The sequence below is a fragment of the Zootoca vivipara genome, chromosome 11 (genome assembly GCF_963506605.1).
Source record: "Zootoca vivipara chromosome 11, rZooViv1.1, whole genome shotgun sequence".
Taxonomy (NCBI): domain Eukaryota; kingdom Metazoa; phylum Chordata; class Lepidosauria; order Squamata; family Lacertidae; genus Zootoca; species Zootoca vivipara.
The window spans coordinates 27,741,866-27,759,805 of record NC_083286.1 but is presented as its reverse complement, the minus strand read 5'-3'; the positions used below and the strand labels follow the sequence as shown (position 1 = coordinate 27,759,805).

At 38.8% G+C, this 17,940-nt stretch overlaps 1 protein-coding gene across 3 annotated transcripts in view; it reads right to left on the bottom strand.

Annotated features, from left to right (window-relative positions):
• Nucleotides 1–17,940, bottom strand: part of KIAA0825 (KIAA0825 ortholog) — a 191,411-nt gene that overhangs the window by 44,211 nt on the left and 129,260 nt on the right. The gene's annotated exons all lie outside the window — the stretch shown is intronic.

The following is a 17,940-nucleotide window of genomic DNA, read 5'->3' as shown; positions in this document are numbered from 1 at the left end:
GTAAGCATTTTAAATAAGTTTCATATATGTATCCATCATGTTTGAACTTCCAAGGGAATGTGCAAAGATGGAGCTTGCACAACTGACAAAATAGTGAGTTCCAAAAATGGGTACAATTCACACTTCATGCCACAGGGAATATGCTCAAGTTGCTCTTTCAAACATTAATCCTAAACCACAAAAGATAGATGTGTTAAGTAAGTCACTCACACATTCTTTTCTAGTGCCTTCTGTAACTTATGAAGTCTTGCTGACATTGTGGCTTCATTGAATATGAAATAGTCAAATGAATGAGTTTTAGGTTAATAAAAACTATGACTTTAAAAGGTGTTTTTTTTTAAGCAACAACATAGTAATGTGATGATCAGCTACTAATTCACAACAGATGTCTTAGAGACAGTTAATTAGAAATATAAAACAAGCACCTGGCAATACATACAACAAATATTTTTCAAAATATAGTCCAAAGGAACAATGCTGTAACAGTTTTCAGCTGACAATTCTGAATAATTATAACTTCAGATTCATTTGAGCTGTTTATATTAAAGTGCTAGTATCTTAACAATTTACTATACAGAATTTTTTAAAGGCACAATATTCCATATGCATGCTCTATTATATCATGCACATTAGCTTCAACTAATTAAAGACAAAATAAAGGCAATGCTATAATGACTCAAAACTCAAGAAACGCGCCTCCTTATTACTAGTTCAAGTTTATGTTAACTGTTAGTTAATTTGCAGGTTTTAACAATACACAGATTGACATTCACTGCTTTTTTTTTAAAAAAAGTATTCTCTTGTTTAAAGGGGAAAACATTGGCATCATAACCACATTTTTACCTGGTAATGACCTAGCATCCAGTATAGGAATAATAAATAGTATTATTGAATACTGTTTCAGTAGAATGTAAACATACTTCTAAGTCAGTGTGTTTAGGACTGCAGTCTTCCTGTTATATTTCCCATTAAAGTGCTACAATCTGACATTTTAAGGACACTATCCAGATTTCTGGTCAACAACCAAGTTTGTGCCTTACATATATTTACCCACATTCTAACAATATACACCTTAGAAACAATGCTGTCTAAGTGAATTCTAGACCCAGACTGAGCTATGCAGTGAAGCTAAACAGGAGAACATTTGCAATTTAAAACATAATTCGTCATAATGAAAATGTAAAGCAGTAGTTCTGTTTTATTTGGCATGGCAGGTTAGGAATCCCTGTGAAGCTACACCGAAGCAAAGAATAGATTAATAATTTAATTTGGTTCAGAACTATGCAAGTGCGGCACCACAAGCTTTTATCCTGTAACCAGCTGCTGACCCTAATATGGATCAACCAATTAGACATCTCTATTTAATCATTGGTTGACCCATCTAAAACTCACTAGGAGTTTTCATTTTACACAACATGCAAAGGTCTAAAAGAATCATCGTTATCCCCCTGGTGGAGATGGCTGATTTGACAGAAACACACACAAAAGTTCAACAAACAACTAAAAAGCAAGATCATTTTAAGCTGTGTTCTGCAAAAGAACATCTTAGTATAATGAGCCTTTTTTCGATCTCTCTTGGCAGAGCTTCAGCCCTCTCAGATAACCCCACACAAAGCAAATACCATTCGTCTGAAGTTACATTTGCTCCTTGTTATCACAACTTATGCCACTTAATTCATTATTCAACGAATTCATTTTCTTGTTTATTAGATGCAAGGTAGCCGCTCTTCCCTAAAGGCCATGTATGCAAAAGACTGCTTGTAATCCTGTCACTTCAAACCTCTCTAGGCTTTTACATTGCTTCAGGAATTAGGAAGAAAGAAGCAAACAATTTAGATTTATTCATGGTGATATTAAATTTGTATATGATAAAGGAAATGAGAGAAATGTTACACAGAAAATTTAAAATGGTTGATATAAAACAGTGGAATATGTTACTTCATGTGTTTGTAAATGTTAGCACATTGATTTCTGTTCCCCAAAAACACAAGTATATCTTCTGGACAACAGATACTGTACAATTAAAAAGTATTTGTTTCACATACTGGTGTTTTCACAAAAAGTTATAGTGCAAACCATTCAATCAAATGTGAAGTATTTCATCTGTTCACAACAGTATAATCTGCTAAGAGACTGGTTTGCTTTAAAATGCCCTATATTTCAAAATATAGAACACCTGAATATTAATGCTGCAAAATTATAAAATGCAAACTGGATTTACATACAAGTTGCTACTAATTATCAAGGTATGTGTATTCTACTTTTCTATAATGGGCATTATGAATGCTATGAAACAAGAAAAGTATCACAGCACTTTACCCACTATGCTATAAAGAGTCATAGGTCTATCAAACAGATTCTGTAACCTGATGCTGTGAAGATCATTAAAATGCAAATGAATTACTGAACCAAATACATTTTCAGAGCACTTTTAGGACAATTAACACTGTATACAGTTATCTACAGAAGTATACACATTACTTTTACATAAAAGGCTACAAATCAGAAATTAGAGGTAAAAATGGTAAGAACCACATTATAACCTTCAATATTCAGACTTTAACAGGTCATTTGTTTTATTTGATTACATCTAGACACCCAATATTTCCAACTCTCTTTATTAAGTTGCTAAATAACTCCTTTGTGGATGTGCTTAATTTGATTGTATGAAGTTATGCAATTCTTAGATGTGTCACACTGCAGTGTTCACTAAAGATAGCCGCAATCATGTCCTTGTTATTAATGTGCATTATGAATTAGCAGTTCTGTGTTATTCCACCAGCAAAATTCCCAGAACACCAAAAAGCCCCAGAGCAAGGGCAATTGTGTAAAAGAACAATTTACTGAACACCTCCTGTTAATAGGAAAACTTTAAAGCCAGTTAATTTATGATCATACTCCTGCTGATAAAAACTCAAGCATGGTGAGCATTTTAAGGATGCCTTAAGAAAGCTTTAGATTAAAAATCTGCTTTAGAAATGCGTCTATAAGATTAACTGTTGACATTCTTACACATAAACATACCGGTACTGAAAATTCTGATTAATGAACTGCATCTCCTGAATAATTAACCTTCCCTTGATGACTGCATTCAGGTTTCAGGAAGATGTGCTCTTCGTATATGACATATAAGAAAATATCAGACTCATTATATATAATATAAAATCAATTCTTTTCTGCCACTGGGATTTTTATATGACTTGTCACCAATCAGGGTGTACAGGATTAAAAAAAGCTTAAAATTACTTATATATATGAAAATCTTTACAATTATTTAACCCTACTGATTATTAATGATATACAACTTTATTGTTATGATATGTATATATACCATTATTCTTTATTGTACAACCATTCAATTTTTGCACTTGGGAAATTTTAAAAGTCGTCACCCAGTGATTTTTATAGCATAACAGTATGCTAGATAAAGATATTTAAGCTGTCAGTATAAACTGCTTCTGTTTTCATTTTGCATTTAATTTCAATGCCAGACTCAAGGCATAAATTTTTCATCACCTGCAATGCTATGAATAAAAGATTAAAAAAGATCTCAGAAGAAATTCTAACACATGCGGTGCATGCAGCACATTGTGCAGACACAGTGCGCATAACTAGATGTTTAATTTCCATCATTTCCCCCTACGTCAGGAACATTATTATTTGGGTTAATACATCATGCAGTTAATTTCCAGTATTTCAGCTCTACTAAATTTCAGTTTGCTTGTTTCTGGACAAATAATCTATTGAGAAATATTAGAACCTGGAAGATACACATCAACTGTTAGAACCATATAATATTTTCTTAGCATAATAACAGAAATGTCTTGTGTGATTGAACTATACTAACAAAAATACCACAACCCACATATTTTTCCTCTCTGTTTTTATGAGCAAGCAGATAAATCTATTTCCACCTTTAATCAAATAAATAAATATCACTTAAACATTTCAAAGATCATTTTCACTTCTAATTAAAGCTTACTTCATATTTTAAGCCAAAGGATGTGATCAGTCCCAGGAGGTAAAGACAGGAGCTCACTCTTAAGGCATTTTTTATTTAGCACTTAAGAGCCCTTTCTGCAGTACTGTGCAATTTCATTTTTGGAAAAACTTTATTCATACTCAGAGGGCCACTCATGAAGTTCACTTATCTTTTGCAATCAGCTCATTGGGAAAAATTAAAGTACTAGTGGAATTCTCCATATTCAGCAGTTTGACCAACTTTTAAAAGATAATAGTTGAGATTCATAGAATGACACCCATTGACCAATGAAGTCTTAGCTACACTGGAAATGCAGTCCAGTCAGTGCCGGATTACCAAATAGCCAGAATAGGCACTGGCTTATGAGCCCCACGCCTTTTAAGGGTCCTGTGTCAATGGATCAAAATAATATTGATTTGATCTTGAAAGAAAATTACAATCAAGCTTTCATAGTTCAATGTGAGGGCCCCCCTGAGATTTCAACTGCCTTGGGGCCTGCACAGGGTTTAATCCTGCACTGAGTCCAGTCAAGAAAAAAAATGCTTCTTTCCTTTGCGGGCATATTTTTGAAATAAGAAGAGGCTGCTGGGTCAGATCTGCAGGCCATGTAGTCCGGCCTCCTGTTCTCACAGCAACCAAGCAGATGCCCATGGGAAGCCCTCCAAGCAGGACCTGAACACAAAGTGGGAGAGCTGTACAAACCCTTATTCCCATCAGTTCTTCTCACTGGGTTCCTGGGCATGCAAAACAGCTGAATGGGGACATGGAGTGCACACAAAGAGTTTCCATTTCCCCTTAATTACTTTCTGTTCCACACTTCTATAATGCTTATAAGAATTTGCAATCAGAACATCATAAGCTACAATAAAAACAGATTAAAATACAATAAAAATGCATAGAGATTTCTATCATGCCCCATGAGAACTGTTAACCGGCAGCCGCCATACCTGCACTGTGAGTGGATTAAGCCCTGACTAAACGACTAAACAACAACCTTAAGCATAGGAAGAGTGTGGTGTAGTTGCATTGGGAGACTTGGGTGCAAAAGCCTGCACAGACATGAAGTGGCCTTGTGAGGATAAAAGGGGGGGGGAACTGCCCCTAAACTTCTTGGGTGAAATGCAGGATAAAAAATGTAATAAATAAAACATTGGTCCAAGAATATAAAGCAGTATAGCTCTTCTTGGCAGAAAAGCAATGACAAACCTAGACAGCATCTTAACAAGCAGAGACATCACCTTGCTGACAAAGGTCCGTATAGTTAAAGCTATGGTTTTCCCAGTAGTGATATATGGAAGTGAGAGCTGGACCATAAAGAAGGCTGATCGCCAAAAAATTGATGCTTTTGAATTATGGTGCTGGAGGAGACTCTTGAGAGTCCCATGGACTGCAAGAAGATCAAACCTATCCATTCTGAAGGAAATCAGCCCTGAGTGCTCACTGGAAGGACAGATCCTGAAGCTGAGGCTCCAATACTTTGGCCACCTCATGAGAAGAGAAGAATCCTTGGAAAAGACCCTGATGTTGGGAAAGATTGAGGGCACTAGGAGAAGGGGACGGCAGAGGACGAGATGGTTGGACAGTGTTCTCGAAGCTACGAACATGAGTTTGACCAAACTGCGGGAGGCAGTGGAAGACAGGAGTGCCTGGCGTGCTATGGTCCATGGGGTCACGAAGAGTCGGACACGACTAAACAACAACAAATAGCTCTAGAGCCTTTGTAAAATACGATATCAAAGTTTGATAGGTGATTTTAGATGACTTAGTAAATTCATAGTGTGAAACAATGGTAGACAAGGTATTTTATTCTATATCTAGATCACAATAGGTTTTGTGAAAACACTATGTTATAAAGCACTTTTGGTGGAGAGTAACATGGCACCTTTAATTTTTCTCTATTGGGGGAAGTTCACCTCATTTGTTAGTATTATGGCTGCAGCACACAGTACCAACCTTCCCAAGTCACACAAATAAAAGTGATTATGCACACAGGACATAGATAAGGTCTGTGTATATTGTTATTGCAACAGCAGGCATCTCACACAAATTGCAGGTTTTTTTTAATAATATAGGTTAGCTGAAAAATACTTCAGGGGTTGACAATTAATAGCAAGCTAGTGGAGGAAGAGAACAGTCAGGGAAATGGAGGAGAACAGATAATGAGGCTGGGATGATTCAGAAAGTCTGTTAAATAAGAGGTTTCTGAGGAGAGACTTTAAAGGGAGATGGAGGCAGCCCGAGGAATTGGGGGCGGGGGAAGATGATATGAGGGAAATGTAAGAGCAGGAGGAAAATCCAGCAGTACATGAACCTGATTGATGCAGAAGGAGCAAAGACAACTTGCCATTCTTGGCGGAAGCGTAGGTGAGCTGCTGGGGGGGGGGACCTCATGTGCGGTTGACTGGCCAGTATTATCAGCACCAGCTGGCTGTGGGGAGTGACAGGACTTCCTTATCTTGGTATTTAGACTGCTGGATAGGAATTTTGAAACAGACCTGGGTAAGCCTGTTTTCACTTAGGTCTGCCTCCAAAACTTAAAAGCCAGCAGCATTGCCTTTCACCAGCACAGTCAACACTGGATACTCCACCCTCCCATCCTGTATATATTTAGCAATGTGTGCATATTACTTTGCTATGGAGTGTATTGATTGCCATGTTTGGGGCCAAGGAGGAATTTATCTGCAGACCAATTGAGCCGATCTGGTAGCTTTGCCTATATCACAGCAATTGTCACAAGTTGGTAGAAAAAGGCTGGGTTGGATCCTTAGTCTAACCAGCAGGAATGGGAAGGAGCGTTAACTCCCCTCTCCTCCAGATGAACGTATGAGGATACCCGGTAAAGGGGCCCTAAGGGGAAGGATTCTGTCCATATGCACAGATGGGGGCTAATGGGTCATATAACTCCCCAATTGGTGTCCTAGAGGGGTTGCCCATATTTGATGTTCTTCAAATGAGGATCCTTAAACCAGGATTGACCCTGACAGAGTTATCAGTCAGCAACTGGGTTGGCTGATCCAGGATATATACCCAATGCCTAGGCCTTCTTACACCTGTAATCAATAAAGTGGTGGCCATTTCAATCCCAAAAGATTGTCACGTCATTCATTGCTTTCTATGCTCTACCCTGGTGACCACTGGCTTACTGAGACTGTGCCTGCAAGTTGGGATGCAAGGTGAGGAGATAGAATAAGTATTGGGGCAGACATGTGGAAGGCTTTAAAAATAAGGACTAGAATGTTGAAGCTGATTTTTTTTAAGAAAAGGACTTAAAAGAGAGATAGGAAAACAGTGATGGAAGAGAAAGGTGAGATCAGCAGAGAAGTCATTCCTTATTGACTGAACTGGGTAATTCTAACAAGAGGAAATGTTCAGAAGGAGGGGAGAGGGTGACACTACGGTAATCTAGTAGAAAGGTAGTAAGAACATGTGCTAGGAGCTTATCAATAGATACCAAGAGGAAAGAACACATTTGTGATGTTGGGAAACAAACAGTAACATCTACTGTTAAGCAAGAGAAAGATAAGGAAGAAGAGTCAAAGGATGATTCCATGGCTGCATGCCTCAAAGGCAGGGAGGTGACAAAAAAAATGAGGAAAGGGAGAAGATTTGATGGGAAATGTATGAGTTTTGTCTGTCATGTTCTACTTTAGATGTCAAAAGAGAGACTAAGTGATGGTCAGAGAAGCTAAATTCAGAAAAACAGAGGTCAGGCATAGAAGAATATTTGGCAAGGATAAAATCAAGGACATGATAATAGTTGTGAGTTGCAAAGGCGAATTGATGGTTGAGATCAAATGAGATGGTGAGAGAGAAATCAATATACTGAGGAATCATCAGAGTTAATACTCAAATCTCCAAGGATAAGAGCAGGAGATAGAGATGAAAGGATGAAAAAAGGCAAGTACAGCCAAACTGAAAAGACCACGACAAGGCTGGGTGGGATAATACACTGTGGCCAAGTAACAAACTGGAATTAGATATTGTATTATCTTGCTACATTTAAAAATACACAGGGATTCCGCACCATATTTATTCATTATATTCAACATTCTGCCCACAAGCCCCCTCAAAATAGCCTGGATGATATTTAAAGTGAATCTCTGGACTACATTATCATTCCAAGATATGATTCGGCTCTGTTACACCAGATGTCCAGTTCCTTTTTCTATATAACAAACATGAACGGTAAGCCAAAAGAGGTACACCATTTTCTTTAAGGTCCATACACAAAAGAAAACACAAAACCTCTGTTTTTCAGCCCCATTCGCAATGTGCCAGCTGATTGTTGGCAATTGAATAACCCTGTCGAAAGGGCTCTGCTGACCAGTAGCACCTACAAATCTCTCTCCATAAACCACCCCTTTCTCCCAAGCCCTGCCTTTACCTGCTCATATATGATGTCAGGTGTATGCTAGGTGGGCATGTCTTGCTCAAAATGGCCTTAGAGGCCAAATCAGATTCATGGGCCAGAGGTTTTCCCCTCCGTTAAGCATTTTCCAGCAGTCTACAGCCTTGCTGACTACCCACACTAACTTGATCTGAAAAAGCCCCATGGAAGACCAGAAAACCAGGGTTGCAAGGAAAGTAACACCAGCAAGTGCAGATGATGTAAACATTCCATAAAGAGAGAATGCCAGCTATTGGAACACTTAATCTGGCATGATCTAATAAGCAACTATAGTTCCTTTCTTGTGGAATGAACGAGTGGACATGCTCACAGCTGCTATCTCCTCTGAAACTCCACATGTTCAGCACAAATACAGCATAAAAGCTGTATGCATCTAGGCTCTCTCTAGGTGACAAAGCACGGTGCTTTTTGTAAGGTTTTAGATCTTGTATAGAAAACATGGAGATCAGGACTAGGAACAAGAAGCACCATGGCATATCCATTCTGTGTGCTATTTTACAGTTTGAAAAGGGCTTATTTTTCTTTAGATTCTTTAGATATTTATCTAAAGAATGAGGTGTAATTGATCATGTTATGTGTGTTATTTATTCATTTTGCACAGAAAGGCAGTTTCTATGTTCAATAGGGACCCCCCCCATTTGAATTCCAGAATGGGTGAAAATAAAGTGAAGACAGCAGGCAATGACAGGCGACTGGGGTTGGGCTGGAACTATCTTCAAGTACCAAATTAATGTGGCTTCTGTCCACCTTCTCAGCTCATGCACGATTCATCTGGGGAAACTTCTTCAGTTTGGTCTGCTATGGGCCTATATGTAAAGGGGCTGATTATTTGTTTGGTTAATGGAGGATAAGGCTATCAATGACTTCTTACCATGACAGCTGTATACAATATTGGAGACAGATTGCCTTTGAATACCAATTCCTGGAGAGTACAACTGCACTCATGGCTTGATTGTGGGCTTCATGCAGCCATCTGGCTGGCCCCTAGGAGAACAGGATGCTGGACAAGATGGCTCTTTGGTTTGATCCATCAGGGCCTCCGCAAGCTAGCCCACTCTTCTGGCCAGGTATATGGCTGCTTTTGCTTTGCTATGGCTCACTATGGATCTGGATTAGGTGCCAATTTGGGGAAATGTTTTTTTGGGGGTGGGGTGGGGTGCTGGCATTCCTGATTGGCTCTGGATGGATCGGTCTTAAATTTATTCTGCTCATTCACCTCTTCATTGTGGCTCCATTGTTCTCCTCCCAACCCACTCCTACTGCAGCTACAAACTACGTATGTACTATACAATGTGTACAGTATAGGAAAGTATAAGTGTGCTTGGGACATTATGATAAGGTATGTTTTCTTTTCTTACTTTACTAAAAGCCAGTTTCAAAATGAATTAAATATGAACAACATATTTTTTCCCATATCACATCCTTGAGCAGCATCATTTTAATATCCTCTTCTAGATCAACGGTATTGTACTGGATTGACAGAATATGGTGCAAAATATGGTCTGAAGCTCAACATAGAAAAACCAAGATCATGGCCACTGGTCCCATCACCTCCTGGCAAATAGAAGAGGGAGAAATGGAGGCAATGAGAGATTTTACTTTCTTGAGTTCCATGATCACTGCAGATGGTGACAGCAGTCACGAAATTAAAAGATGCCTGCTTCATGGGAGAAAAGCAATGACAAACCTAGACAGCATCTTAAAAAGCAGAAACATCACCTTGCCAACAAAGGTCCGTATAGTTAAAGCTATGGTTTTCCCAGTAGTGATGTATGGAAGTGAGAGCTGGACCAGAAAGAAGGCTGATTGCTGAAGGATTGATGCTTTTGAATTATGGTGCTGGAGACTCTTGAGCAGGCATCCCCAAACTGCGGCCCTCCAGATGTTTTGGCCTACAACTCCCATGATCCCTAGCTTACAGGACCAGTGGTCAGGGGTGATGGGAATTGTAGTCCAAAACATCTGGAGGGCCGAAGTTTGGGGATGCCTGCTCTTGAGAGACCCATGGACTGCAAGAAGCTGAGGCTCCAATACTTTGGCAACCTCATGAGAAGAGAAGATTCCCTGGAAAAAACCCTGATGTTGGGAAAGATTGAGGGCACAAGGAGAAGGGGATGACAGAGGACAAGATGGTTGGACAGTGTTCTTGAAACCACGAATGTGAGTTTGACCAAACTGCGGAAGGCAGTGGAAGACACGAGTGCCTGGCGTGCTATGGTCCATGGGGTCACGAAGAGTCGGACATGACTGAACAACAACAACAATGTAATTCAAGAGGAGGGAAATATATTCATAGAGACCTATCATATGTTCAAAAGAGAACAAATCACAAAATTAAAAACTGAAGACACCATCTGTTTCTAATCATTATCCCATTACATTTCTTCCAACATAAGAGAACTGTGCAATGATTTTGCAGCTGATGCTAGATACAATATAAAACTATACTCAATGTGGATCATTTACAGATTGAATTTGTGTCCTCCATTAGTTCTGGAGAAATATGTTCTTTCCCGTGGCTTAGCTTTCCAAACACATTTGGAATATAAAAGTTTCAAGTACAATATGCCCTAGAAGCCCCAGTAGTGGTGACTCATTGATGAGTTCCAAGAAGATATCAATATTTTACTATGAAAAGAATTACAAAAATGGTTTGCTTATGGCGCTGCCCTTTGAATAATCTTTTGAAAAGTTTTCATTTTTATCTGTGAATTTCCACTGCATTGGGACGTGGGAGAGATAGGTAAACCTCAAGGTCTGTTTTCTGTTGGATTTCAATTGTGGTGAACAGTTTTCATCACTGATAAGTCGTAGTGAAAAAAGCCTGCTGCACAGCAATAGAAGCATGGAGGAAGAGGTTTTTGGAAACTGTTGAGAGTAGAGAGCTGTGCACATCTCAAGGCATAATACTGAAAGTATAATAGGAAGGATCTGGGATCTCAGGAATTGGGACAGTATAGGCATGTGGATGATATATTGTGATAACAACAGCAAAAATTATTCTAGTTCTTTATAATGCACAACTTTCTTTCTCCTACATAGAGCAGAATATTAGAAAGTTTTATGCATATATTACATAATGCCCTGTTGAGAGAATGCTCTCTCCAAGAAAGCTTGGCCTATTATCTATTCTGATCTTATTTTAGCACCAGGCAGAGATATGTGTTTCCCCAGGCACTGCTGAGTTGTGTTTTATCTGCTGTTGTTATTCTGATGTCACATTGGCAACAAGACGTGCTGAAGGGCTAGGGTAATAAACTAAGATAATTGTGGCACTTAAAAGTTACCTCCCTAATGACTTTGTAAACACTTTCAGTACAATAAGCAGTGCCCTTTTATTGGCTGCTGGGTGGTGTGCTCATTGGCCCTCTGCCTATTGCCCTGTATCAGGTGCTCAGACCAACAACGTGTAGGAACTTCGGGAGCAAGTAGGCTGACAGCTGATTGGTTGGAGACATATGGGCTGGAAGGCACCAGCAAGCTGAAACTACTGATTTGTGCAGGTTTGCAGCACCACAATTATAATGGTTGGGTGATGTACTGCACTTTGATGCAATGGTTTGATTGCAATTAAGTATGCAATGCACAGGGAAATATACACATTCTGTATCGCTGTTCCAAAACAAACAAACAAACACCACCTCAAGGTAGCTAAAAAGTGCAAAACAAGAGCTAGAACATAAGCCACTGTATAGCAAGAGGAAGCTTTCAAGTCTGTACTGCTCCTGAGGGGCAGATATCATTGCCACCAATGTTACATACCTGGCCTTGAGGGACCTTTTTGTGCACACAGAGTCTTCACACTCACTGCCCTCCATATGTTATGGGCCTTTATAAGTCCTCAGGCAGGGACTGCATCCCTTCTGATGATGTGTTAACGTTCTAGTGGTTCAAGGATAAAAATATCTGGAATGCTAAAAGTCTAAAGACTTACAATTAGTGTGTTTAAATTCTCAATTGTTTCTAACTATCATAAGACCACATTCTGTAATCTTTAGCCCTTTTGTGTTATATAATATTAAGGACAGTAATAACAATGATAAAATTATCAAGATCACTTCACCTAGAGAGTAAGTAGTACATTAAAAATATTATAATTGAGTATGTTATAATGCATTATTACACATGACTATACCAGTTTAGATATTTAAATTAACTTCATAAAACATAATATAGTGTGTAAAATGAGGCTGATAAAAATAATTTTTCAGTGTTCCTCGTATGCTTGTCTACCTTCTACTCAAAGATCCTCCTTCTTTCATAATACTCTATAATATGGTTACAAGTGCATTGAAATTCATCTTGTTAGAATGGTAGTAATATATCCCACCAGGACTACTGTTCCTAGTAGCAATTTAAAATAATTATTGTGAGACTTGATGCTAGACATCAGGTTTGCAATAGAATTACAATGAGGGAAGTGTATTAGAGACAAAACATTGCTGGAAGAAAACTTCATAATGGCGCAATTTGGAACTAAGCCTCAATTTTACAGTAATAGATTCTCTTTATGATGGCACAAAGGAGTAAATGCACTTAGCAAATTTAAATCTATTATTAGTCACACTTTGTGGATTGCAGTGCAGAAAGGAGAAAAGAAATTAGCTTTTTAAATATACTACTTACATAAAACAGGTTCTAGTCTAAGGAACATTATACAAAAACTGCACTGAAATACAGTCAGCCTCACTAGCCATAGAAATTTGCACATGTTCAGAAATTCTTCTGAAATATTTCAGATTTCCTCATCTACTGTACATTTCTGCATTTGGGATACCTTGTAACAGCAGTATACTCTTCATCCTACCAGCACATTATATAACGAGCCGAGGCAGACAAAATTAATTTGATAGTCATCTCCAACTGCTTCCTACGTAAGAAATCTGAATGGAGAAATATTTATAGTTCACATTGGGACTATGCTATCTTTAACTGGATTCCTACGAACAGTATTTTACATTATGGTTAGTGATCTGATTTCACTATTTGAAACCATTGTAAATATTTTTTAATATCCTGTAGAGGAGGAAAATTCTGGGAAGCAGAAAAATTTATTTTTCATGGAGTATATTGTTATTTCTCTCTAAATAATTAATGCAGATTTGATGCTAAAGTTTCAAGACTCAGTTCTAGGTGGAATGTGATCCCATTAAGTTTCTGTAGTAAACTGAGCTGAGCAGGAGACTGCTTCCCCTCCTTAGTACCACTGCACTCCATCTAGCCTTCTTGCGTCTGCAAGATGTGATAGATCCTCATGACACTATATGAGCCAAGTGATGCAAATAATACCAAAAGGCTTCTTTTGCAGAAGAGTAGTTTCTGGCTGCTGTTGTTTTAATGTTTCCATTAGGACTATACAGTGGTACCTCTGGTTAAGAACTTAATTCATTCTGGAGGTCCATTCTTAACCTGAAACTGTTCTTAACCTGAGGTACCACTTTAGCTAATGGGGCCTCCTGCTGCCGCCGCGCTGCTGCCGCGCAATTTCTGTTCTCACCCTTAACCCGAGGTACTACTTCTGGGTTAGCGGAGTCTGTAACCTGAAGGATTTGTAACCCGAAGCATTTGTAACCTCAGGTACTACTGTATTCACACTAGCATAGACCTAGGGCCATCAATAAAAATCAACAAAATACATAGCTAAATCAGGTTCTACTCCCTCCCCCCAAAAGACCTGCCTCCACTAACAAAAGGCCTGCCCCCCCCCACAACAAAAATCCTGGCTACGCCTACTGTAGGAAGATATCTTTGCTGCATGACTGGGAGCCTAGTCTTGTTCCCTGCTCCCTCTGTTTGGTGAAATACAATACTGTATATATGTCCTATCACTGGAAGAATTGCTTGGGTAATGAGGAAAGGTTATGACTTTGGAATTTTTTCATTTATATCTAAAAAAGTGAGTAAACGGCACATGATAGAGGTTCTCACTGTATACAGAGGAAAATAGAAACAAGTGTTTCTCCCTCTCCCATAATACTAGAACTTGGGATCTTCTAATTAAGCCTGTTGTTGGGAGATTTGCGACAGACAAAGCACAAAGTTAAACTACACAATTCACTCCTGCAAAATGTAATGATGGCCACCAATTTGGGGAGGGGGCTTTAAAAGGGGATTAGAAAAATTCTCGGAGGATAATGCTATCAATGGTTACTTGTCATGATGGCTATACTGCCTCCCGTATCAGAAGTGGTTTTCCTCTGAATGCCAGTTGCGGGGGGGGGGGGGGGGGGTCACGAACAGGAGGAGGGAGCTATTCTGCTCATGTCCTGCTTGTGAGATTCCCATATACAGCTAGTTGGCCACTGTGGGAATAGGATATTGGAATAGATAGGCCTTTGGTCTTATGCAGCAAGGTCCCCACGTGAACATGGGAGCTGCTGTTCTTGAATACACTTGCTCATGTTTACTTATTTCTCTTTCTAAAGGCATGCAGGGAAATGCTCAGCATCTAAAGTAGTTTTTAAAAATCAAAACTGGAAAAAGTTGTATTACTTTTCAAGTGATATCACAGTCAAAAATGAGTAGGTGCTGTAGCACCTATGCAACTACAGTGCATACAGCAAACAAAATTGCAATAAATACACTACAGGTGTGAAAACAATATTCTCTTAGCAATAAAATATTGTAAAGTGTTAGGAACATACAACAACCCTGCAAAAAAGAGAGCACAATTTGAAGGAAAGACATCTAGAACCCTCCTGCCACAAATTAATATGAACTGTACATATATTTCCTTGAAATCACACATCTGGAAGACTCCTTGCTATTCTTTTCACAAGCGACAGCAACATCACACCAAGTCACAAACACATCAAGACAAATGGATAAAGATAAATATTTGATACTAAATGCAATACATGACACAAATAAATTCTACCTCTTGTCAAAGCCCTAACATCTTCCACATTGGGCTGAAGGAACTACAACTGCAAATTTTGCTCATTTGGTGAACCCTTTTGAATGTCATAGCTTGTCACAGGCATACACTGGGAAACACTCCATTGCACCCCTTGGATGAGAAAAAATGGAAACACCTATCTGAATGTCATTGGCTTTCTGGAAACACTTCATTTGATGCTGCCTCATTAATCCTCCTAATGACTCCACAAACACACTGAGACAAGAAAAGGAGTCTAAGATTGAACTCTGAAGTTTCACATGAGAGAGTATTTGGGAAAGACAATCAATTAGCCAAAGCTACCACCCACAAAATAAAGTCCTAGCAAAGTAGACTATTAGGTCTACTTCTAGCTGGATCTGTAAATGAGTCACACATATTTATTGAAGAAAGGCAACTAATCCATTTCTATCTGCAAGTCGGGGGGGGGGGGAATAGCAGTATGTAACTCCTGGGCCTTAAACATGCAAAGTGACCACTAAGTTAATCCAAGTTATATTTCTACTTCCACTTTGGGTGAGAATGGTAAGTGAAAATGCAGTATGGCTACATCATATTTTCACCCAGAAGGTGGTATTCCTTACCCTGGTGGTAACCACTCCAGCATTTGTAGCCTCATGAGGGATAGTTTTCACATACAGTGGTACCCCTACTTACGAATTTAATGCGTTCCGAACGCACATTTGTAAGTCGAAAAAAATTGTAAGTCGAATCCCATAGGAATGCATTGGGAGAAAAAATTCGTAAGTAGAAGCAACCCTATCTAAAAATTCGTAAGTAGAAAAAATCCTATCTAAACCGCATCTAAGATGGCGGACGGAGCTCCATTTGTAAGTAGAAACATTTGTAAGTAGAGTTATTCGTAAGTAGAGGTACCACTGTAGTTTTGCCCTTTATAAAGCAGCCTGTCATATGATAAGGAGGAAGCACCAGAAGCATACTGCACCCCCTTTTTTGCATCTGCACTGGCTTTCAACAGCCTTTGATCCCAGCTTATGTTTGACATAGCACTTCCAGCCACCTAGGTCCAGCATACTTACAATCACTTCCTCCCCCGAACCCAGTTAAAGCTACAGGATTCCCCTAACTTTATTACTTTGGCCAGCAGTATGAGGTGGTAGAGTTCTACGGTTTTGATATGAGCAGTACCTTTTCACACCAGAGGTAAAAGATGCCATTTTAAAAATGTACTCCCATATTTTTAACTTCCTGCAAACAGAAAACCAGCACATCAGGGAGAAAGCTCTAGCCCAGCCCCTTGCCTGCTATACTGCTTGGAGAGAGGTTTTTATATTATTTTGTATTATTATTCTGTATTGTTTTGAAATTAGGGAAGCACTACAAAATGTGATCCTTCATCTGCAGTCTGAAGGATTTTGTTACATGTGCAGATTAAGCCTGTGTACACCAAGTTTGTGTAATAACAGCATGTAACTGGCAATCTATGCAAAATGTTAGTGGTCATGTTTGTTGCCATGATGATTTATTATTTGTTTTATTTCAACAAAATGTATATAGCACTTAACTGTAATAAAACCTCTAAGGTGTTGACAATAACTTTTACATTTATCAATAAAACAGTTAAAAACAAGTAATTAAAAACAATTAAAGTGACTCAATATCAAACCAAGCACCATGCAGAATATAAAACAGGTGAACCCCTGTTACATTGACTTATAACCTAATAAGCATGATGAGGAAAGAAAGAGATGTGGAGATGGGAAGAAGACAATAAGCAAATACAGGCACACTGGATATAATAAATGTGCACATAGACTAAACTAGAAGAAAGGGGGATACAGTTCACCTTGTACATGTAATTGTATATACAGAAACTGATGTGTATGCGCCATGTGCTTTAAATAGTGACAGCTAGAAGAATACATTTTTAAATGCTTTGGTTGCTCTTGGACCACACCAATCCTTATCAGAAAGTGGTCTTCCTGTACAAAATGTGATTGTTACCCAGCTAGGTTAGGCTACCCAGTTTAATCCTTCCCAAATACATAATCTCAAACTCTTCAGATGGAAATAGGGACTCAACTTATGACACCCCTATCCTTATATCAAAGATCATTCTCCTTCTGTCTACCAACATTACACTTGGACTAAAGGCTCTACACCATCTTCTATATGCTGTATTAATATATATTGCAATAGCCTGTATTGATTTAACAAGTCAAACAAATTTCTTATTTGGGAAAAATATGTTTCCTATAATTCTAAATATTCCTTAGATGCAACAGAGGGCAATGGTAGGCTGGCACTGCATGTCCACATTATTGTACACTTATGTGGATTTAGTTCCATGTGCACTGGAGACAAGATGCATCCACTCACACATCAACTGAGAGATTTAATTGCTATGAGACCGGGAGAGGAGGCTGAACCCTGAAGAATTATAACTCCAGCAACCCACATTAACAATATTTTAATAAGGTATCCTGAAAAGTAAACAGCAGGGACAAAAGAGAGACAGTGATTTACCAAGGACAGGGACCAGAAAATAAAAACTGACCCTGGTAATTAGGGACAGATAGAGCATATGCAACCGAGATCCCCCTGTGCTGCCTGTACTGCATTCAGAAGACAGGCAAGATGAAGCAGATAGGAGGAATAGGGAACCACAATCACAACACTACGCAAGAGTTG